We start from the raw sequence: 16262 nt of genomic DNA, 5'->3' as shown, positions 1-16262 counted from the left end.
TGCTTTTTATCTTATATATTTGTAATACAGAAATTGTTCTTAAATAAATAAGGTAACTATAATCAGAGTTTTATAAAGAACATCTAGCTTCAATATATAAAATCACAAACAATAAACCCACATGTATAGATTTTAAAAGTATTATTGGAGTTCAGATATATAATTCTCACCATTAAGGATTTATATTTTATGAAAATAAAATATAATTCCTGGGTGGAAATTAAATCTCCAAATTTATCATTGTTATTTTTTTATTTGTTTATATCAGTTATCAATGTAAGATGTACAGTCCTTCATTAAGATATAAATAGAAGATTTTGTATTTTCTGAGCATGGCTCATTTGATTATGTTTATAGAGAATTAGACATGTTAGGAAAATTTGTATGTTCTCTCTAGCCTATAAATACACACACACACTTAGCCTCCATAAACAGAGAAACCTAAAAATAGCAGAATAGCAGTCCTTCTCTTCATTAGAGCATAGCAGTTAGTGTTGAACAACCTGTAAGAATCCTTAAGATTTAATTTAAAATTCATTTCTTTAAGACTCAGTACTAGAACCTCTTCTCTATTCTTTCTCCCTAAGTGCTCTCATACATGGCTGGTCCTTTACTTACCATCTACATACTGAGCACTCCCAGATACATATCTCCTCTCCAGACTTCTCCTCTGAACTTCAGACCTATCTATCCAATAAGATGTGTTAAAAGCACTTCAAGTTCAACAGCATAATCAAATTCTCATCCTTACCTTCCAAACCTTACCTTCTTCTGTTTGCTGCCTCAATGAATATTATCATCATCCAGTTATAAAACAAAAAACCTACTGGAGTAGATGCAGTCTGCCCCAGTCTTGATATTCCCTTGAGTTTTGCCACTTCAGTGTATGCCATGCAACTTCCACCTGCCAGCACCTGTATCTCATTCCCTAAGGGCTTTCTCTACTCACCAGAGGCCACTCTGCCTGCACACAGAGCAGAATGGCCTAGCCTGAGAATTAATACCTCTCTAGAAGCAGTCCTCAATCAATGAATGATGGGATTTGGTATAAAAATACCCCAGTTCCCTCATCCCTGTTGTGGAATAACTCTAAGAAGCATGTTATAGCCAATCTCCTCAGTAGGATTAAGCTCCAGTTACCCACTGTGGTAACTTGTTTGATAATTTTGCTAAATTGCAAAATATGGTCCCACATTTCCTCTATCCTAGAATACATGCTCTTTTGCAAGTGATGTTGCTCCATTTTCCAGCAAAAGGTGGAGAATATTTCTTTACTCCCTTGTATCTGGGCTGACCTTGTGACTTGTATCAGTCAGGGTTCACCAGAGAAATAGAACCAAAAAGATATATATGTAAATATTATGAAATTTATTAGAGGAATTGCCTCACATGGCCATGGGGATTGGGAAGCCTGAATTCCATAGGGCAGGCCGCAAGTTGGGAACTTCAACTGGTTGGCTGAAGTAGAGATAGAAATTCTTCTTTCTGACTGCTAAAATCAGTTCTTCCTTTAAGGCCTTCAACTGATTGTATGAGACTTCTCTCATTGCTAAGGCAGTCTCCCTTGTTGATTGAAGATGTAATCAACCATAGACTATTCAGTTGACTAATGATTTAAATCCATGAAATACCCTAATAGTAATTATCAAGCAAGTGCTTACTTGACAAAACAACTGGACATCATAAACTAGCCAAGTTGACACATGATCTTAACCATCACAGTCCCCCCTTTACAACTTGGCACCCATACACAGCTCCTTAAGCCCGAAAGAATAACAGTCATTCTTTCACCTAACTTAAGTTAAATGTCCTGTGTACAACTGGAAATACACAGTTCCTCTTCTCCAGAAGAGGATGCAAGTCCTTGGGTAATATTCTCTCCTAAACTTGATATCCTATAACTTAAATACTGTGACATAAAGTCAGTACAACTTATATGATAGGCGATAAGATAGAGAAGAAAACAAAGATATTTGCTTTATATATTGTTCTAATGCTGCCATTATTCAAAATAACAGATTGGCTTTTATAAAGGGGGTTTATTTGGTTACAAAGTTATAAGGCCATAAAAGTGTCCAAACTAAGGCATCAACAATAGGGTACCTTCACTGAAGAACGGCTGGTGGCATCTTGAAAACCTCTGTCACTTGGCAAGACATGCAGCTGGCATCTGCTCCAGGGTACTGGTTTTAAAATGGTTTTCTCCCTGAATGTTTCTCTCTAAGAATCAGGGGGTGTTCTCTTAGTTTCTCCCAGGCAAACTCTGGGCTAGAAAAGTCTACTTTCAATGGCCATTTTCAAAATGTCTCTCTCAGCAGCAGCACCGAGCTCCTTCTGTCTGTGTGCTCTTATAGAACTCCAGTGATTTAATTAAGACCCACACTGAATGGACAGGATAACACCTTCACAGTAATAATCTAATCAAAGGTATATTACCCACACTTGGCTGAGTCACATCTCCATGGAAAACTCAATCAAAATGTTCCACCCATTGGATTAAAAGATCATGGCTTTGTGGGGGACATAATACATCCAAACCAGCATATATATATATATATATAGAGAGAGAGAGAGAGATATGCATAATAAAACAAGGAAGTAATACTCATAATCATTATAGTCCTCACTTCTGCAACTGCTCACATGGATGTACCTCATACTTATCACTACCTTGTTTCACTACCCATTCCATGTTCCCTTTACCCTCAGCAAGCACGTCAGCTGGCTGTGGTTCTTTGCCTGGTGAGGGGTAACCCAAACCTTCATTCCTGAAGTATCTGGGGCACTAGTAGTCCTGCCTGGATTGGGTTGCTGCAGTTTTCCGCTGACCTTAATCACAAGGCATGGTGGTATTAACAGATGCTCTAAGGGATAGCATGTATTCCAGGCAAGCTATTCTTTACCTACAATGTGTAATAACAGCCCTATTTCCCCTTGATAAGATCAATCACCCCAGCAAGAACAGTAATTCCCTTATTTGACTATTGATTCAGATCCATGAGTAACCAAAAATGGCCAAGTAGCAGTCTTAACTTCCAGTTCAATGGAATCATTGTTGTGTCTTCTGATAGAAGCACTCCTCCTTACAGAACTCAGCCCTTTAGACCAGCAGAGCATAAGGTTGGGGGGGAGGGGGAGCAGGAAGCAAATATTTTCTATTGGATCACTAAGAGTAATAGTAGTGCCACTCCTGTTTCCACCCTTTGATTCCTGGACCTGTGAATCCTGGCTATGGGAGAAATAGCACCATAGAGCAGATGCTGATTTAGAGCATATATAGCCTCCTGGAGAACATTGCTCCATCCCCCAAACCAGCTGGTGCTGTAATTGAGTCTTCAAAAGGCTATTCCACTCTACCAATCCAGCTGCTTCAGTATGATGGGCAACATGGTAAGACAAGTGAATTCCATGAGCATTCTCCATTCCCACAGTTCATTTTGTATGAAGCAGTTTCCTTGAGCAGAAGCAATGCTGTGTGGAATACCATGATGGTGGATAAGGCAGTCTGTAAGTCCGAAGATGGTAGTTCTTGTGTGCAGGGAAGGCATACCTGTATCCCTGTGTCTATTCTGATAAGAACAAATCACTTCCCGTTCCATGATGTAGGTAGTCCAATGTAATCAACTTGCCACAAGGTGCAGGCTGATCTCATTAGGGAAGAGTGCTATATTAGGGATGGAGTATTGGCTGCTGGCAGATTCAGCACTCAGCAGTGGCTGTAGCCAGGTCAGCCTTAATAAGTGGAAGTCCATGTTGCTGAACCCATGCATACCTTCCATCTCTACTACCATTGCCACTTTGTTCATGAGCCCATATGGCATTGAAAGGAGTGGCTGGGGAAAGAGGCCGACTAGTATCCATAGCATGGGTCATCCTATCCACTTGGTTAAAATCCTCCTCTGCTGAGGACATCCTGTGGTGAACATTCACAAATATCTTCATGTTTTTCTGACCATTCAGAAAGGTCTATCCACATACCTCTAACCCAGACCCCTTTGTCACCGATTTTCTAATCATGTTCCTTCCACGTCCCTGACCATCCAGCCAAATCATTGGCCACAGCCCATGAGTCGATATACAAAAGCACATCTAGTCATTCCTCCTTCCAAGGAAAATGAACAACCAGATGCACATTCAAAGTTCTGTCCACTGAAAGGATTTTGATTACCCACTGTCCTTCAGGGATATTCCAAAAGGGACTGTAGTGCTGCACCTGTCCACTTAAGGTGTATCATGTAGAACTATCTGTAAACCAGTTCTAAGTTTTCTCCTCCTTAGTTAACTGATTGTAAGGAAATCCTCAAGAGGCCATAGCAGTGGGCTGAGAAAGAAAAGGTCATGTGGTAGAATTGGGATGGCTATGAGCATTTGGCCCACTTCCTTGTGTCACTTAGTTGTGCCTTAAGGGCCTGCTCAAGGCCTGATCTCATATATACCACTTCCATCTGACAATAGACTGCTGTCATGCTTGCCCAACTTTAATAACACCCAGTTCATGATGGGCAACTCTGATCTCATGGCAACCTGGTGGCCTTTAGTTAAGTGTTTGGTCTCTACTAAGGCCTGGTAGTAGGCTAAGTGCTGTTTCTCAAAAGGAGAGTAGATATCTGCAGAGGATGGTAGGGTTTTGCTCCAAAATCCTAAGGGTTTGTGCTTTGATTCTCCTATAGGGGCCTGTCAAAGGCTCCAAATATCATCTGTATTTGCCACTGATACAGCACCAGTGAGTCTGTTGGAGCATGTGGTCCAAGTGGCAAAGCAGCTTGCATGGCAACCTGGATTTGTTGCAGAGCCTCCCCTTGTTTGGTCTCCACTCAAAACTAGCAGCTTTTGTGGTCACTTGATAAATGGGCAGGAGTAACAAACCTTAATGAGGATTATGTTGCACAACAACTAGGTGTTGTGCCTCTTTTTGACTGTAAGAGGGGCCAGATGCAAGAACTTATCATTTACCTTAGAAGGCATACCTTGACATGCCCCACTCCACTGGATGTCTAGACATTTCAGGGACATGGAAGAACCCTCAATTTTTCTTGGGTTTATCTCCCACTCTCTGACATGCAAATACCTCACCAATAAGCCTAGAGTATTTGCTACTTCTTGCTTACTAGGTCCCATCAGCTTAATATCACCAATATAATGGACAGTGTGATGTCTTGTGGAAGGTAAAGGTGATCAAGTTCCCTGAGGACTAGGTTATTACACAGGGCTGGAGAGTCAATATAACCCTGAGGTAGTAGAGTTGACATTGTTTTGAAGGCCTTGCCAGCTTGACACAAGTTGTTTCTGGTGGTCTTTTCTAATAGGTATTAAGGAAATAGCATTTTCCAGATCAATAGCCACGTACCAGGTACCAGGAGATGTCTTGATTTGCTCAAGCAATGATATCACATCTAGAATAGTAGTTGCAAAAGAATTAACTTAAACCTGGTTAAGTTTATGATAATCCATTCTCATTCTCCAAAGACCATATGTTTTCTGCACAGGCCAAATAGGAGAGTTGAATGGGAATATGATGGGAATCACCACCCCTGCATTTTTCAAGTCCTTGATTGTGACACTAATCTCTGCAATTCCTCTAGTAATGTGGTATTGCTTTCAATATACTATTTTTCTAGGTAGAGGCAGTTCTAGTAGCTTCCACTTGGCCTTTCTTACCATGAATAATCTCATTCCATAAGTCAGGGAACAAATGTAGAGATTCTGCTAGTTGCTGAGTATGTCTATTCCAATTATGCATTCTGACACAGGGAAATAACCACAGACTGGGTTTGGGGACCCATTGGACCTGCCATGAGATGAATCTGAGCTAAAACTCCATTGATCACCTGACTTCCATAAGTCTCTATTCTGGCTAGTGACCCACAGTGACATTTTGGGTCTTCTGGAACTATTATCAGTTCAGAATCAATGTCAATTAATAGTAATACCACAAGTGTCTGATCATTTCCTTTTACTCAATGCACAGTCGCCCTGGTCACAGATGTAGGTCCCTTTGAGGAGGGCTGGGAGAAAGATTAATATTATAAATTTTTGGCAGTGTAGCAGGGATCTTCCCCAAGGGGTCCAGTCTGCCCTTCCATCAAAGGGTTCTGGGTCTGTAAACCATCTCGATTTGGAAATTGATTGAGGGTATATGACTCTCTGTTTGAGTGATTCAAATTAAACTTTTGTTCCTTTGACCTAGAACTTTTCTTCTTATTCAGATTAGATAAGAATTTATTAGACTGCCTATCTGTTTCACTTCTAGGTACCCCATTATCAACTAACCAATGCCATAGGTCTCTGTGCTCAGACTATTCTAATTACTGCTTTGACTCTGCTTTCCATCAGAGTAGCCCTGCCCACCTTTTCTTTGGCAATTAAGTCCTACCACTTGGCTCTTACCAACCTGGGATCTGGTCATCCCCATTGTGTTTAAGGATCCCAATTCAGTAGCAAAAGTTCTCCTAATAATAACTGACATATAGAGGAGAGAAACCACAGAGCTCTTCAGGGATTGTGGAGCTGCTCTCACAAATTTATTCCTCAGTCCTGGTAAAAGCTGTGTCCTCTGGACATTCCTGGGGTGGGTGATCAGGTCTTACATGATAAATCTGCTCTAACATTCCAATCTCTCTTTAGATCCCCTCATCTACAGTATACTGGGGAAGGTCTGGCCTTTTGACTCCTGGAAATTTAGGCCACCGTTTGCTTCATGCGTTAGCCAATCACCCCAACAAACTGTTAAGAGTCCTTTCTAATCACTCATGCTACAACACTGAATCCTAATCTCTGCTTTTTGGGTCCATATTAATAAATTCAGCCTGATAAAACTTTATGTTCCTTCCAACCTTTGTATTCATTCCCACACAAATTTCCCTGATTTCTGTCTATATTAATTGGGAAAAACATGCAGTTCTTTTGGAGTTGGTGCATCCATTCATGGGTCCCACTTCATACCTCATTTTTTCAGGGCCTGTTGGGACTTCAATCTAGTGAAAGATGTGGGAGAAAAGAGGGATGATGTGGATGGGCTATGAGAAGAATTAGCAGTGTATTGCAAGCTAACTTCCTCAGGGCATTCAATTACAGTTTCATCTGGTATAACAGGGTTGATTTCTTCAGAGGCAGGTGTGAGGGCTGAGCCCTTAGGAGAAGCACTTATAGGTTAATCAGGCACATCAGAGTTGATTTCTTCAGGTGGTGGCAGGATGGCTGATTCCTCAGGGCAGACTATTTTATTGGCCAGGTGTATCTGGCAAAGAAGACAACATAATCTAGGGTTTCATTCCACCCAGTCCCCCATCATCATCAGCCCATATGTCCCCATTCCAATTTTCAGGATCCCATTCCTTATCAATCAACATCCTTACTTTGTCAGCAGATATCCTGAAAGGTTGGGAATTCAATTTATGTTGTAATTCAGTCACCCACTCAACGAGACTCTGGGTATGGTTTTTCAGAAATCTCAGGTCTGTGGATTAAAGAAATAAGTTTCTTTCAGGACATGAAAGAAAGGCACTTGAGCTAGGAATTTGAAGCCTTTAGCTTATCACTTTCTTTAACAACTACATCCAGTATATTCAGGAGCAACCAGCCAACATCATACTTTTTTACTCCCCAAACTGTTAAGGCTTTAAATACATGGTCACCCAGAGCCTTATCTTTTATAAGGATGGAGTAGCAATATCCAGTGATGATATTTTGCATATATCTATTGTCAGTCATGCCATGGACTATCAGTGCCTTCTTGATCATTGAAATTAGAGTCTTAAGTGGTTTTTAGTCTAATCATATTCGGGATCTAATTCCAGCAACCCCAGAACTAACTTCAAAATCTCATCCTTAGATTATGTTTCTCAAGTATCAAAATCTTTATAAGTCAGATTCTCCAGTGTATGGCCCATGTGACTTTGGGGATTGGCAAATCTGAATTCTGCATGGCAGGCCATAAGTTGGGAACTCCAGAGGAGGTTTCAATGAATCGAATGGCTGAAGTAGAGGTAGAAATTCTTCTTTCTGACTGCTGAAATCATTCGTTCTCCCTTTAAGGCCTTCAACTGATTGCACGAGATTTCTCACATTGCTGCAGCCAATCTCCTTTGTTAACTGTAGATGTAATCAACCATAGATGCAGTCAACTGCTTATGATTTAAATCCAGAAAATATCTTTGCAGTAACAATCAGGCCAGTGCTTCCTTGACCAAACAAATGTTCACACTATAACCTAGTTGTGTCTACACTTGAACTTAAACATCACAAGCATGCAAGAGAAGAAATACTATATGACTTCTAAGGCAAGGTCTCAATAGGCTTTGCAGCTCCTGCAGTTGCTCTTGGATCCCTTTGGCCACTGTACTGTGAAAATCCAGGATGAAAAACCACCACAGTCCTAGCCATCCCAGTTGTTCCAGTCATTGCAGCTGAGACCAGCCCCAGATGTGTGAAATAGACCATTTTAGACAGTCCCACTCCAACTAAGGCAAATGATTTGTATATATACAAGTCCTCATCTCAGTATCTACTTTTTGGGGAACCCAAATTAAAGCACAGACTTTGATCTCCTTATCCCTCACATGTCAACTCCAATCTAATCTTAAATGCTTTCAATTTTATGCTCCAAATATTTTTAAATGTTTCATATTTCTTTTACTTTTAACCTGCCTGTGTTGTTGTATTTGAAGTGAATTTCTTATAGATAGCACATTATTTGATTTTTTTTTTGGAGGGTGCCAGTCTGCCAATCTCTGACTTTTAATTAGTGTATTTAGACTCTTCATATTTAATGTAACTATAAACATGTTAGAGTTTATGTCTTCTATTTTATTATTTGTTATTTGTTTCCTCTTTTTCATCATTCCTCTGTTTCTCTTTACATATCTTCCTGTGGCTTATTTGAACAGTTTTTAATCACTCCATATTGATTTTTATGTTGCTTAATTAATATGTCACATTGTGTAATTTTTTAGTGATTACTCTGGATAATACGATACACATACATAACTTATCACAGTATACCATTATTGATATTTTGCCGCTTTGAGTGAAGTCAAGAAAAACTTACTTCCATTTAGTTCACTTTACCCTCCCCATTTTGTAAATATAATTGTCTAAAATATTTCCTCTATGTACATTGATCACATCAGATATTATTATAATTTTTGCTTTAACCATAAAATATAATTTTAAAAACTCATGATAAATAATATAGTCTATTATTCACTTCTATTTTAACCCATTTTGATGTTCTGGTTTCTTTTCTGAAGTTTTAAGCTTTCTTCTGTTATAATTTTCCTTCTATTTAGAGAATTTCCTTTAGCCATTTTTTAGGGGTGGATTTCCTGGCACCAAATTCCTTATTTTTCTTTTGTCTGAGAATATCCCCATTCTCCCTTCATTCCTAAGTTATATTTTCACTGGGTATAGAATTCACAATTGATAGTTCTTTTCTTTCAGCACTTTTAAAATGCTGTGCCACTTCCTTCTGGCCTCCATGGTTTCTCATGAAAAGTCTGTCATTCTAATTGATTTGCCCCTCATAGCAAGGTGACATTTCTATCTGGCTGCTTTCAAATATTTTCTTTGATATTATTTTTCAGAAATTTTATTATGATGTGTCTTGGTATGGCATTATTTGTGTTCTTCCTATTTGGGTTACAACTCAGTTTCTTGAATTGCTAAGTTTGTGTTTCACTAAATTCTGGAAATTTTCAGCCATTTTTTGAATATTTTTTCAGTCCCACCATCTCTTTTCTTTCTGAAACTCTGATCATACAAATATTAGTTCTTTTGTTATCATCCCACTAGGACCTGAAACTTTGTTCAGTATTTTTAGTCTATTTTCTCTTTGTTGTTCAGACTGCATAAATTCAGTTCATCTGTCCTCATATTCACAGATTCTGTCCTCTGTTATCTCTACTCTTTCCTTAAGCCCATCCAATGAGTTTTTATTTCCAATTGTATTTTTCAGTTCTATAATTTCCATTTGGTTCTTTTTTTATAAACTATATCTTTCCTGATGTTCTAGTTTGCTAATGCTGCCAGGATGCAAAACACCAGAAACAGATTGGCTTTTATAAAAGGGGCTTTATTTGGTTACACAGTTACAGTCTTAAGGCCATAAAGTGCCCAAGGTAACACATCAACAATTGGGTACCTTCACTGGAGGATGGCCAATGGCGTCCGGAAAACCTCTCTTATCTGGGAAGGCACATGGCTGGCATCTGCTCCAAAGTTCTGGTTTCAAAATGGCTTTCTCCCAGAACATTCCTCTCCAGGCTGCAGTTCCTCAAAAATGTCACTCTTAGTTGCTGTTGGGGCATTTTTTCTCTCTTAGCTTCTCTAGAGCAAAAGTCTGCTTTCAACAGCCATATTCAAACTGTCTCTCATCTGCAGCTCCTGTGCATTCTTTAAAGTGTCCCTCTTGGCTGTAGCTCCTCTTCAAAATGTCATTCTCAGCTGCACTTCAAAATGTCACTCACAGCTGCACTGAGTTCCTTCTGTTTGTCAGCTCATTTATATGGCTCCAGTGATTTAATTTAGACCCACCCTGAATGGGTGGGGTAACACCTCCATGGAAATTATCCAATCAGAGTCGTCACCCACAGTTGGGTGGGGTGCATCTCCACAGAAACACTCAAAGAGTTACAATCTAATCAACACTGATACATCTGCCCATACAAGATTACATCAAAGATAATGGCATTTTGGGGGACATAATACATTAAAACTGGCACACCTGAGATATTCTATTTCTTTCAAGCAAAATTTTAATGGATTATTGAAGCATTTTTAAAATGGCTACTTTAAAATCCTCATTAGATAATTTCAACATCTGATTCATCTCAATTTTGGAATTTGTTGACTGTCTTTTCTCATTCATATCATGATTTCCCTGGCTTTAGGTATCAATGATTTTCCTTTGTATCTTGGATATTTTAGATGTTATAATATAATGCATTGGATCCTATTTAATCTTTTTTAGTAGACAATCAATCTGTTCAGATGTAGCCCAAGGGCTTGGTAGGTATTTATATTCAACTTTCTGTTAGGCTCCATTGGGCACCAACCAGGCAAAAGCGGAGTGTGGACTCACATTGCCTCATTTGTCAAGTGAGAATTCTATACAGGCATACCTTGGAAATATTGTGGGTTTGGTTCTAGACCACCACAATAAAGTGAGTTACATGAATTTTTTGGTTTGACACTGTATATAAAAGTTATATTTGTATTATATATAGACTTAATCTAGTCTATTAAGTATGCAATAGCATCATGCATTAAAAGATAATATATTTAGCTTAATTACAAATACTTTATTGCTAAAAAATGCTAACCATCATCTGAGCCTTCAGCAAGTTATAATCTTTTTTGCTGGTGGAGGGTCTTGCCTCTATGTTGTTGGCTATTGCCTGATCAGGGTGGTAGTTGCTGAATGTTGGGGTGGCTGTGAAAATTTCTTAATATAAGACGACAATGAAGTTTGCTGTAGCAATTTCCTCTCCTTTCATTTGAACATTTAGAGGACACTTTAGGATTATTAATTATCTTAATTTCAATATTATTTTTCAGGGAACAGGGAGGCCCAACAACCAGTTAGAACACACATTTGTCAATTAACTTATCTAACTTATGTAGGCACAGTTCATGGTGCCCCAAAACAATTGCAATAGTAAGGAAAGCTATTTATATAGATGAGAATTGACAGCAGAAGGAAAATTGGAACAGCAGGAATAAAGGAAGAGCAACAAAATGCACAGTGGAATTACACAGTGGCTGAGGACATGTGGCGATAGAGGGAGTTTAGGAGCCACATGGAAGTACAGACCAGTGGTCCAGAATATAAAGATGTGGAGCTGTGGTGAAGCGGGGATAGGGTTAAGGTGTAGGCCGGCAGGCCTTGCAGGTGAAATCATGGGCAACGAAGAGGCAATGGGGAGCTACACAGAGATATGGGTCAGCATACTTTGTGGCCAAGTACACAAAGTGGTGCCAGTGGTGCTATGTGGGGGTAGAGGGTGAAGGACATAGCCATTGTTAGGAGATTGGTTACATAGAACAAATAAATAAATTCGTTGAGCCAATATGTAAAAATATTGAGGATAATAGAAGTCAAGTTTCTCACTGTTGTAGAATATGTTAACATACAGAAAAAAGAGGAAGTTGGAAACTGTGAGGTGTTGAATTGGAATGGGAGGTATCAGTATGAACTCATTGTTTTATGCTATATTTATGTGAATAGGTATATAAATACTTAATATGAGTGTGTATATATATTTATATATATGTACACACATACATATAGTGTACATACATACATATATTTCCTAGCTTTCTCTGCTGAGAGGGACTAGAAGGAATGATACAGCAGTAACAATGAGCATTACTAGGTAAGGCCTAGATTTTGATTTCTGAATACCATCCACCAGTGGAAAAAAACTAGAATTCCTTGGAGAAATCACTGACTTCAGGGCTGGAACAGGGAAAGGACAAGATGATCCTGGAATTTCTCTTTGTGCCAGAAAGTAAGAATACTCAATAAATGATCAGAATACATCAAAAGAACATAGAAATCAGCTGGAAGGAATTCTCTGGCCAAATAGGGAACAGTTTGTGCCTGAAAATAAATAATAATCATAATTTGAAAGGTATTATCTTTCTTGTATATATATTGTATTTCATAGTGAAGAAGTGGCTGTAGCTGTGGGACTGTGACCCATGGAATTCTTTGAGGTTTACTCTCTAGCTACTTATTGAATTGCACTTGGAAAGCTGTCACTTCTGTGAATGTGTTATATTCTAAAATAAAAAATATTATTTTAAAAAAAGATTTTAACACATTAAAAAAATAGGAATCCATGAATTCATATTAATAAAAATTAAAAAGGAGTAAATAAAAAAATAGAGCATCTTCCCAGAAAAAAGGAAAGTACAACAAACAGTGAATTTTATTGCCTTGTAAAGGAAACCTTCAGTAGAGGACAGGCACACATAAGAACTTATGGAAGAGAACTTCCTGAGGTCTTCAGTTCTGAGAGAAACTTTTTTATATCTTAGATTTGAAGTGGGCAAAACGTGACAAGCATCATTCAATTTTTCAGTCTTCAATATATACTAACTTCTAAGTTTTGGACCAAAAATTCCAGCAAGTTAATTTTAGGTCTTCCTTTAGGTACATGACTTTGGTCAGACATCCTATATTAACTCATAACTCATTTCCTACCCCTATATCCTATCACAACCAATACCGGAACTACCAGCTAATTATCTAGGTCTTCTCTGTTCTTTATGGATTCTTTTGGAGCTATTCCTGGTCTTCCCATTTAACAAACACAAGAGTTTGGGACAGAAGCAGGCTAGCTTTAGTTGTGGACCCATTCACCATGCTTTATTTAGATACCAAGTCTTCTTAAAGTTGAAACTACTTTCATGTATAAGTCCTTGAGACATGCCCTTAGTTTACATTGATAGTTAAATCATAAGATATGATTTAATAGAAGAAACTCTTAAATTCATAAGACTGATTTCTCCTATCAAGAAAGAATGAAAGGGGGAAAATCTAGTGAGAACATTAGAATATTTCTTTCTTTCTTTCTTTAGTCATTTTTTTACTAGACACCCGTGTACCCTAGGATCATACAGGTATACTTCTAGAGGTTTATTTTTGCTCTGATTTTATACTACAGAGGAACCCTTTCCCTATCTCTCCACCACTCCAGTGTGCAAGAAAAAACATTTGAAACTTAAATCAATCAATCTCTGCCGTTGCAACCAATTGTCCCAGCAACTAATATGAAGGGGTAGTCTAGAAAATTGCTGTCAATCTTTTTAGCATTTCTTAAAGTCTTGGGTATTCACACAAAACACATGCAAGTTTCAACATTTGTGTTTTTTAGTGGATATATACACACAAGGGAATGAGGAAAACAATAATTGAAGGGCAAAAATAAAACAGCTATTATAAATTATTTGTAAAAATATTTTATTTAAAACTTCTTATTTTGAAATAATTATAGGTTCATAGAAAGATACAAAAAATAGTACAGAAAGGTCCTATGTACCCTTCACCCATTTCCCCTCAAGGTTGCATCTTACATAATTGTAGAACAATATCAAAACCAAGAACCTGACTTTTGAACAAACTGTATGTATAGTTTGTGCCATTATGTAACAACCACCACAAAATACAGAACTATTCCATCACCACAAAGATCTTCCTGGTGTTACCCGTTTATATCACATCCACCCCTCTCCTCCCACCATCTTTAATGCCTGGCAAAATCTTTGCAATTTTGTCACTTTGAAGATATTATGTAAATGGACTGGAACAGTATGTGACCCTTTGTTATTAGCTTTTTTTTTCATGCTGTACAATGCCCTGATATCCATCCAATTTGTTGCATGTATCAATAGTTTGCTCCTTTTTATTGTTGAGTAGTATTACATGGTATAGATGTACAGAATTTATTTAACTTTCACTTATTGAAGGGCATTTGAGTTGTTCACTTTTTGACTATTACAAATATAGTTGCTATGGACATTCGTATACAGGTTTCATTTCTCTGGGATAAGTGCCCAAGAGTGTGACTGGCAGGTTGTATTATAAATGTATGTTTAGTTTTTAAAGAAGCTGTCAAGCTGTTTTCCAGAATGGCTATACAATTTGATATTCCAACCAACAATGTATAAAAGATCCAGTTTCTCTGCATTTGGTTTCAGCATCATTTTTTATCACATGCATTCTAATATGTGTGCAGTGGTTTCTCATAGTGTTTTTAGTTTGCATTTTCTAATGGCTAGTTATGTTGCATTTCATGTGCTTTTTAGCTATCTGTTTATGCTCCTTTGTGAAATGTCTCTTCATGTATTTTGTCCATTTATAGTTGTTTTTTATGTTGAGTTTTGAAACTTTTTAATATATTATAGATTTGAGTCCTTTGTCAAATATGTGCTTTGCCAATATTTCCTCCTGGTCTGTAATTTATATTTTCATCCTTTTAACAGAGTCTTTTTCTTAACAGAATTTTAAATTTTGATGATTTTTTTCTGTTATGGATCATGCTTTGAATGTTAGGTATAAAAATGGTTTTTTAAATTATGGATTCAAATTTTTTAATAGTTTTAGGGCTATTTGACCCTCTTTGGCCCATGGATTAGAAGTGTGCTGTTTAGTTTCCAAGTATTTGGAGATTTTCCTGTTCCATAATTGATTTCTAGTTTGATTCTTTTGGATCAGAAAACACATGTGTGGTTTCACTTATTTTGAGTTTGCTGAGATTTTTCTGATGGCCCAGGGTATAAACTATCTTGATAAATGTCCCATGGATACTTGAAAAAAAATATACATTCTACTCTCATTGGGTGAGTGCTCTATAAATATCAGTTCAATTTTTTGATTGATGGCATTGTCAATTTCTTTTATATGCTTGATTTTCTGTCTAGTTGTTCTATCAATTGTTAAGAGAGGCATGTCAAAGTCTCCAACACTAAGGATGAATTTGCCTACTTCTAATTTCAGTTCTTTCAGTTTTTTCTTCAAGTATATTACAGTTCTGCTGTTTGATGCATACACATTTGGGATCACTATGTCTTTTTGGTGGATTGACCCTTTTATCGTTATGCAATGTACTCTTTGTCCCTGGTGAATTTCTTCATTCTGATATTAATATAGGCATGTCTTTCTTTTTTATTAATGTTTGCATGATATATCCCTTTCCATCCTTTTACTTTCAGCTGGCCAAAATCATTTTATTTGAAGTGATGAGTTTCTTGTAGACATCATATACTTGGCTCATGCTTTTTAATCCACTTTGCCAATCTCTTTTAATTGGTGTATTTAGACCGTTTACACTTAATGTGTTTATTCTCTCTGTTTTACCTGCCTTCATGTGTGTTACTTGAACATTTTTTATAATTCTATTTTGATTTATAGGTAGTGTTTCTGAGTAGATAATTGTATAGAATTTTTATTATTGTTTAGATTTTTCCTTATAAATACATAATTTTTAACAGTATGCTGGTGTCACCATTTTATCCATTCAAGTAACGTGTAGAAATATTACCTTCTTTTAAGTAATTTTATTCTCTACCATTTATAATTGTGTTAACTATTTCCTCTATATAGATTCAGAACCACATCACACAGTGTTATAATTTTTGCTTTAACCATCAAATCTAATTTAGAAAACTCAAGAGGAGAAGGAAAGTCTATTGTATTTATCTATATTTTTATTTTTTCATGGCTCTTTCTTCCTTCTTGATGTTCCAAGCTTCCTTCTTCT

Source organism: Choloepus didactylus, chromosome 4 (genome assembly GCF_015220235.1).
Source record: "Choloepus didactylus isolate mChoDid1 chromosome 4, mChoDid1.pri, whole genome shotgun sequence".
In the NCBI taxonomy this organism is placed as follows: Eukaryota; Metazoa; Chordata; class Mammalia; order Pilosa; family Megalonychidae; genus Choloepus; species Choloepus didactylus.
This window is presented reverse-complemented; position numbering follows the sequence as displayed.